We start from the raw sequence: 8,827 nt of genomic DNA, 5'->3' as shown, positions 1-8,827 counted from the left end.
ATGAAAGAAAAGTTTTTTTTTTCTCGGTGTTGTCATTTCTCTCCTTCAAGTCTTGGAGCATTCATGGACTCCATCCTCTCTCTTCTGGTTTTGCCAAAATCCAATCTTTGGTCACTTCTTGGTTTGCACTATGAGTTCTTTTCCCTCTTTGGCTGAAAATGATCACTGGTTTTCTTGAATTGTTTGCACAGTTGCATGATATCAACTTGGAGTTACCCACTTCCACACACACACTTTGGCAGTGGAGAAGCCTGTCATACAGCTAAGATCTTCTAAGGCTTTCTTCATGGCAGTTGTAATATTTATCAATTTGCCTATATTCTCTGTATTTGATTGGGTTGTCAGCCTATGCCAAAACCAGTCTTTCTAGTTTTGGGGAGTTTGTTATTATTTTGTTATAGAAATCCTAGATATTTTAATAGAGGTGAATCCAATAAGGTACTATAGATATTAAATACTCTACAACAGTGGTTTTCAACTTAAGTCCGCAGACCCCTGGTGGTCCATAGACCATGCATAAGATTTCCAAAGTGGTCTGTACCTGCATTTTAAATTTGTTATGGGTCTGTAAATGAAAAGTTAGAAAGCACTGACCTACAAAATTATAAAATGTAATAGAAACAGTTACTTCTTATAGAATTGGCCAAATTTCCCTTTGCACAGAATCTGCCTGTGTTCACATTCAGAATCAAGTATAAGATCCACCTCTATGCTTAGGTATTTGTCTAGTGAGTTGATAATGAAAGAGAGGTAATTTTTTCTCTGAGATCATATGGAGATGACTATAGATTAGACATTGGAGAGAACATTGGCTTCATTCCCATTTCCCATGAAAACTGATGTCAAAATAACCACTGACTTCCATGGGGGCAGGATAGATTCTCTACATGTGTAAAACCTCATATTCTGATGTGCAGAACAATGAATCAAAAGCCTCATTCAGTTAGAGTTTAAATGACTTAGGAACAGAAGTCCTATTAATTTTCTATATGGCCCCTCTTTTCAAAATTATGTCACTGTGCCGAGGGGATGTTTGCTTGTCACATTCATTTCTTCTTCTTCTTGATAAATCCTAATGATTTTAATAGGTAAGAATCCAATTATATGATACAGAGATTAAATAGTGTTTTCAACAAAATAGTCTAGAACAAGTCACAAAAAACAATAGAGAGGGAGATTTTCTTTATACATTAGTCCACATGCCCAGCTATTGTAAATTGGCCATAGTTGTTTCATTGGAGTGAATCTGTCAGTTCTCATCCTGGTGTACCTCAGTTGTATCTCTGCTGAAGTCATAAGGCCAGATTAAAGAAACATAAAGACAGAGAGAGAGAGAGAGAGAGACTAACTGTATAGTCTGCTGGTTAGAGACCTATCCTGGATGCACAAGACCGAGTATCCAGTAATCCTGCTGTGCGTCCTCTCTAATATTTGAGTTATATTGCATCAGATTAAAGAGGAGAGAATTAGGGAGCCCAACATCAGTCTGTCTGCTAGTCGCAGCTGAACAGGGCTTTTGTGAATGCCAATGAGGCTAGATTCTGCAATTTAGGCAGCTAAAGTGGCATTTAGGTACCAAGTCCTTTTGTGTATCCAACGTGTTTTGTCTATTAAAACACACAAAATCTATCCAGCTTCTCTGTTTCTCTCTCACTGAATTTAGTAAATTTCAAATAAACATTATACAGCCTGGAATAGTGTTAATTTGTTTTCTCTCGTCTTCCAGGTCACAGATTTCCTGAATAAATACCAATGAAAAATCAAACCACAGTGACTGAATTTATTCTCCTGGGACTTTCCAGTGACCCATAGATGCAGATTTTCCACTTCTCAGTGTTTTTAGTTATTTACCTAATCACTCTGAGTGGTAACGTAGTGATCATGGTGGTGATAAGAGCTGATTCTCACCTTCACACCCCTATGCACTTCTTCCTTTTCCATTTCTTGTTGATATTTGCTATTCCTCAGTCACGTTGCCTAATACGCAGAGGAACTTCCTAGCAGAGCACAAAACTATTTCTGTCAATGGCTGCATTGTTCAGATGTTCTTCATCCTCCTCTCAGGTGGTGCTGAAATTCTCATTCTCTCAGCCATGGCTTATGACTGCTACGCTGCCATCTGTGACCCATTGCTTTACATGGAGAGAATGAGGAAAGGGATCTGTGTTCAGCTGGTGAGTGGTTCATGGGCAATAAGTTTCTTCCATGCTGTCATGGTATAATCCCCACTCTGAACCTTAGCGTCCAAAAGATGGGGTACCAGCATGAATTCCTCTAAGCTTAATTACCAGCTTAGAACCTTTAGTGCTGCCACCAACCAGGAATTCCAGTGCCTGGTACACTCTGGTCCCCCCAAAACCTTGCCTGGGGACCCCCAAGACCCAGACTCTCTGGATCTTAACACAAGGAAAGTAAACCCTTTCCCTCACCGTTGCCTCTCCCTGGCTTCCCCTCCCTGGGTTACCCTGGAAGATCACTGTGTGATTCAAACTCCTTGAATCACAAAATAGAGAGGACAATTCACCTTCCTCCCTCCTTCTCTTTCCCCCTCCCAGACTCTTCCTGAGAGAAAGTAATCCTGGCACAGAGAGAAATAAGCCTCTCTCTCCCTCTTCCCTCCTTTCTCCCCACCAGTTCCCTTGTGAATCCAGACCCAGTCCCCTGGGGTCTCACCAGAATAAAAAAAAAAAAACATCAGGTTCTTAAACAAGAAAAGCTTTTAATTAAAGAAAGAAAAAACAGTAAAAATATCTTTGTAAATTTAAAATGGAATAGGTACAGGGACTTTCAGCTATAGACACTGGGAATACTCTCCCAGCCAAAGTATACAAGTACAAATTAAAATCTTTTCAGCAAAATACCAATTTGAACCCCTTTCAGCCAAATACGCATTTGAACTCCTTCCAACCAAATACATATTTGCAAATAAAGAAAACAAACATAAGTCTAACTCGCTTTATCTACCTAGTACTCGCTAGTCTGAACTTATAAGAGCCTGTATTGGAGAGATTGAAGAGAAACCTGGTTGCACGTCTGGTCCCTCTGAGCCCCCAGAGTGAACAACAACCAAAAACTAACAGCACACACAGAAACTTCCCTCCCTCAAGATTTGAAAGTATCCTGTCCTCTGATTGGTCCTCTGGTCAGGTGACAACCAGGCTTACTGAACTTGTTAACCCTTTACAGTCAGAGATATAAAGTACTTCTGTGCTATTAACTTTTCTTATCTGTTTATGACACGCCCCCCAAATCGCTGACAGTGTGGAAGTACACTGGCAGTAATTTCTCCCTAGAACTTTAAAATAAACAGATCAATAAACACATGCATCCTTACATATGCCACTAATTAAGTAAAACTACAAGATTTTTCACATTGTAAGGACAATTTTTAACCAGTTGATGTTAGGGAACCTTCACAGGAGAGTGCATCAACTGCTTGATCTGTTGCCACTGCAGACCGTTCCCGGTTGTGGAGAGGGTCACCTCTCCCATGCCACCGTTACTTTTCCCTTTATCGTAGACACCGTCAGGCCACTCAGCGGCATCTCCTCCCTGGGCTGTGAACTGACAAATCTGTAAGTCTCTGTAATAAAAGGGCTTGAGAGAATTAACGTGGTGCACTCAGTGCTTTAGGGAGGAATTGGGAAATGCTATGAGGTAGTTAATAGCTCCTAGGCGCTCTTGGACCGTGAATGGCCCTTCCCATGATGCTTCCATTTTATGGGCCTGTTGCGCCTTTAAGACCATAACCTGGTCTCCTACCTTGAAGGAACGCTCTCTGGTATGTCTATCATACCAGGCCTTTTGCTCTTTTTGAGCATCCTTTAGGTTTTCTTTAACAAGGGCTAAAGAGTGTCGGAGGGTATCCTGTAGGTTGCTCACAAAGTCCAGAATGTTAGTTCCTGGAGTGGGTGTAAACCCCTCCCATTGCTGCTTTACCAACTGTAATAGCCCTTTAACCTCGTGGCCATACACAAGCTCAAATGGTGAGAACCCTAAACTGGGATGTGGTACAGCCTTGTAAGCAAAGAGCAACTGCTGCAACACTAGGTCCCAGTCATTGGAGTATTCATATACGAATTTACATATCATGGCCCCCAAAGTTCCATTAAACCTTTCCACCAGGCCATTGGTTTGATGGTGGTACGGGGTGGCAACCAAGTGATTCACCCCATGAGTTTCCCATAGTTCTGTCATAGTCCCTGCCAGGAAATTTGTCCCTGAATCCGTAAGGATATCGGAGGGCCAACCTACCCTGGCAAAAAATGTCTATTAGGGCCTGGCACTCAGTTTTAGCCCTAATGTTGCCTAGAGCTACTGCTTCCGGCCATCGGGTAGCAAAGTCCACAAAAGTTAATATGTACTGCTTTCCTCTGGGTGTCTTTTTTTGGAAAGGACCCAGAATATTCACAGCTACTCACTGAAATGGGACCTCTATTATTGGAAGTGGCTGGAGAGGGGCCTTGGTCTGGTCTTGGGGCTTTCCCACTTTTTGGCACACCTCACAAGACTGGACATACTTGGCAACATCCTTGCCCATCCCCTCCCAGTGAAAGGACTTCCCCAACTTGTCTTTGGTTCTATTCACCCAGCATGGCCACTGGGATGATCATGGGCTAAGCTTAAGAGCTTCCTCTGGTACTTAGTTGGATCCACCAACAGTTTTTGGATGCCAGTCTTCCCGGTGTGCACCAGAAAGAGTTTCCCTACATAAAAGTCCTTGTTCTATAACAAATCAAGATCTGTTAGAAGAAATGAGAGGTGGTGAGGTGCTCCGTGCCACCGCCCAAGCTTTCTGAAGGCTGTCATCTGCTTCCTGCTCAGTCTGGGACTGCTTCCTGGAGGTTGGAGACACCAGTTCCTCCTCAGACTGTGGACTTCGGCTTGGTCCTTCGGGAAGCAATGTAGGTGATGGGATTGTTTTCGTGGCTGGTGAACCGCTCTCCGCTGGTGCACCAGGTGGTATTTCAGGCTCTGGATGAGCCTCTTACGTCTGGTTGTTTGCTGCTTCTGCCAGTTCAGGCTCGCTGGCGCCCTCTGGCTTTGGGATTGAAGATGTGTTTGCAAGCGCTGGCGTCAGTGCTGGCAATGGTTCTGGTGCTGGTTGTGTTTCCTGGTCCGGGTCTGGGACTGGAAGTACTGTGGCTGTTGCAGTCGTTGGCAGGGGATCCGGGTCCACTACCTCTGTCTGGGTCTCTGCTAACACAGAAGGGGCCCCTGTGGATGGCTCAGGAACAGGGATGGGTCTGGAAGCTTGCCTGTTGGCTGCGAGTAACCATTCCCACCCTCTTGGCCCACTTTACCTGGTTGGCCAAGTCTTCTCCGAGTAGCATGGGGATGTGATAATTGTCGTAGACTGCAAATGTCCACATTCCTGACCAGCCTTTGTACTGGACAGGCAGTTTAGCTGCAGGCAAGTTTACCGCTTGTGACATAAAGGGGTAAATTGTCAGTTGGGCCTTTGGGTTGATGAATTTGGGGTCCACCATGGATTGGTGGATAGCTGACACTTGTGCCCCCGTGTCTCTCCATGCGATAACCTTCTTTCTGCCCATTCTCAAAATTTCCCTTCTCTCCAGGGGTATTTGAGAGGCATCTGGGCCTGGGGATCTTTGGAGTGCTGGAGATATAATGAACTGTACTCGGTTGGGGTTCTTGGGCAAGTTAGCTTTTATATGTCTCAGTTCATTACACTTGAAGCATCGCCCAGCTGACTGGTCACTGGGCCGAGTTGGGTTACTGGAGATTGGTGAGGTGAGAGAATAGGGAGTCGGCGGCTTTCCTGGGGTTGCAGGTGGTGACTTGCGTTGTCCTCAGGTATAGGGTTTATTTTCGGTGTGACCCCTGTGATATTCGCTCCCCTTGATAGTAGCTTTTTTCTTTTCTGCCATTTCCACCCATCTGGCTCCAATCTCCCCTGCCTCAGTTACCATTTTGGGCTTCCCAGCTAGGATGTACCTTTCTGTTTCTTCAAGAACACCCTCTAAGAACTGCTCCAATTGTATTAGGAGGTGCATGTCATCCAGAGAGTTAACATTGGCTCCTGATATCCAGGCATTATAATTTTTTCCAATGTGACAGGCGTGTTGGGTGAATGACATCTCTGGTTTCCACCTTAGGGCTCTGAACCTCTGACGGGCATGCTCAGGTGTTAGCCCCATTCTGATTCTGGCCTTGGTTTGAAAAAGTTTATAATCATTCATGTTCTCCTTAGGCATTTCAGCCTCCACATCTGCTAGGGGTCCACTGAGCAGTGGCCTTAGCTCTATCATGTACTGATCTTCAGAGATGCTGTACCCATGGCAGGTCCTTTCAAAATTTTCTAGGAAGGCCTCAGTGTCATCACCTGCCTTGTAGGTGGGAAATTTCTTTGGATGTGGAACAATAACTGGAGAAGGGTTGTTAGGGTTGACTGAAGCATGCTGCCTAGCCTGCGCTAATTCCAGTTCATGCATTCTCTCTCGTTCCTTCTCTTCTGTCTCTCTGTCTTTTATCTCCAGCTCTCTCCTGTGGGCAACCTCTCTTTCTCTTTCTCTCAGCTCCATTTCTTTTTCTCTCAGCTCCATTTCTTTTTGTTTTATTTCTAGTTCTTGTTGTTTCTTTTCCATGTCTCGCCTGTGGTCTGCATCTTTGATTTGTTCTTCTGCCTCCAGTTTTGCTTGTTCCTGTTTCAGGGTGTCTTTGGTAGTCATGGTTTCTGCTTTCTTGTGTTGGGACGCCCTCTGCTGTTTACTGCCTGAAATGCTGCTTCTCTGTTGCCTCCTTAGGGCTGCTTAGCAACAGAGTCTTTTTTAAACTCCTTCTACCTAGCTATTCCCGACAGAGTTAGAAAGAAAAAAAACCATTCATTTGCAAATGTGTTTTGCTGGTATATAGTGATTCACAACTGGAGTCTCTTTGTTTAAAAAAGATCCTTGTTAAACCCTAGTGCCTCTGCTTTCAGAGTACTCAGAAGGGAGAGACCAAAAAAACTTGCAGACCTTTGCTTTTAACACAATCTCCACTAGCCTGCTTTACACACAGCTAGCAGAGGAAGAGAAAGAAAAAATCTTACCGACTTTTGCTTTTAAACCCAAACCTCTCAGTCTTCCTGCAGATAGCTAGCAGGGAGAGAAATAAAAACCTCACTGGCTTATTGATCCTGATCCCATATGCTGCCTACCATGTCATGGTATAATCCCCACTCTGAACCTTAGCGTCCAAAAGATGGGGTACCAGCATGAATTCCTCTAAGCTTAATTACCAGCTTAGAACCTTTAGTGCTGCCACCAACCAGGAATTCCAGTGCCTGGTACACTCTGGTCCCCGCCCCAAAACCTTGCCCGGGGACTCCCAAGACCCAGACTCTCTGGATCTTAGCACAAGGAAAGTAAACCCTTTCCCTCACCGTTGCCTCTCCCAGACTTCCCCTCCCTGGGTTACCCTGGAAAATCACTGTGTGATTCAAACTCCTTGAATCACAAAACAGAGAGGACAATTCACCTTCCTCCCTCCTTCTCTTTCCCCCTCCCAGACTCTTCCTGAGAGAAAGTAATCCTGGCACAGAGAGAAATAAGCCTCTCTCTCCCTCTTCCCTCCTTTCTCCCCACCAATTCCCTGGTGAATCCAGATGCAGTCCCCTGGGGTCTCACCAGAATAAAAAAAAACATCAGGTTCTTAAACAAGAAAAGCTTTTAATTAAAGAAAGAAAAAACAGTAAAAATTATCTTTGTAAATTTAAAATGGAATAGGTACATGGTCTTTCAGCTATAGACACTGGGAATACTCTCCCAGCCACAGTATACAAGTACAAATTAAAATCTTTTCAGCAAAATACCAGTTTGAACTCCTTCCAACCAAATACACATTTGCAAATAAAGAAAACAAACATAAGCCTAACTCGCTTTATCTACCTAGTACTCACTAGTCTGAACTTATAAGAGCCTGTATTGGAGAGATTGGAGAGAAACCTGGTTGCACATCTGATCCCTCTGAGCCCCCAGAGTGAACAACAACCAAAAACTAACAGCACACACAGAAACTTCCCTCCCTCAAGATTTGAAAGTATCTTGTCCTCTGATTGGTCCTCTGGTCAGGTGACAGCCAGGCTTACTGAACGTGTTAACCCTTTACAGTCAGAGATATAAACTACTTCTGTGCTATTAACTTTTCTTATCTGTTTATGACACATGGCCTGCTAAACACTGTTTTTACCTTCAAGTTGCATTTCTGTGGGCCCAGTCAAATCAGCCATTTCAGCTGTGAGCTCCCTCCTCTGTTACAACTATCCTGCACTGACACCCTCACCAATCAAGTGGTGCTTCTTACTTCTGTTCTGATATTTGGATCAAGCTCCTTCCTCCTTACCCTGATCTCCTACATTCACATCATCTCCACCATCCTGAGGATACGCTGTGCCGAGGGCAGGCATAAAGCCTTCTCCACCTGCAGCTCCCATCTGATTGTGGTTGGTTTATTTTACCTGACAGGTTTTCTCTAGTACACATAATCCAGTTCAGTCTCTTCTGTGGTGCTGGGTGAAATATTCTCCATCTAGTACAGCGTCTTGACCCCCATGATAAACCCTATTATCTATAGCTTGAAAAACAAGGCGGTGAAAACAGTCTAGGGCAAATGTTGGGGAAATTGAAGTTTCTTGAGTAATGTCAATGATCTTAAATAAATGACTTATGTTTACATCAGAGCATAGAACTGTAGATAACCTGTGTTTGGGAAATTCTGAGCTCAGGTAACAGATGGACACGTTGGGACAATAGCTCAGTTGGCCTCAATGAGTGTGGCTCCACTGAAGTCAGCGGGCCTGATTCCTAGCTGTATAAGAGTCACT

At 44.1% G+C, this 8,827-nt stretch overlaps 1 pseudogene; it reads left to right on the top strand.

Annotated features, from left to right (window-relative positions):
- Positions 1-1,752: 1,752 nt before the first annotated feature.
- LOC127032593 (olfactory receptor 8S1-like) lies at positions 1,753-8,713 on the top strand (annotated as a pseudogene).
- Positions 8,714-8,827: the final 114 nt, after the last annotated feature.

The sequence above is a fragment of the Gopherus flavomarginatus genome, chromosome 12 (genome assembly GCF_025201925.1).
Source record: "Gopherus flavomarginatus isolate rGopFla2 chromosome 12, rGopFla2.mat.asm, whole genome shotgun sequence".
NCBI classification, from domain to species: Eukaryota; Metazoa; Chordata; order Testudines; family Testudinidae; genus Gopherus; species Gopherus flavomarginatus.
Note: the sequence above shows the minus strand (reverse complement) of the source record. Positions and strands in the feature narration are given on the sequence as shown.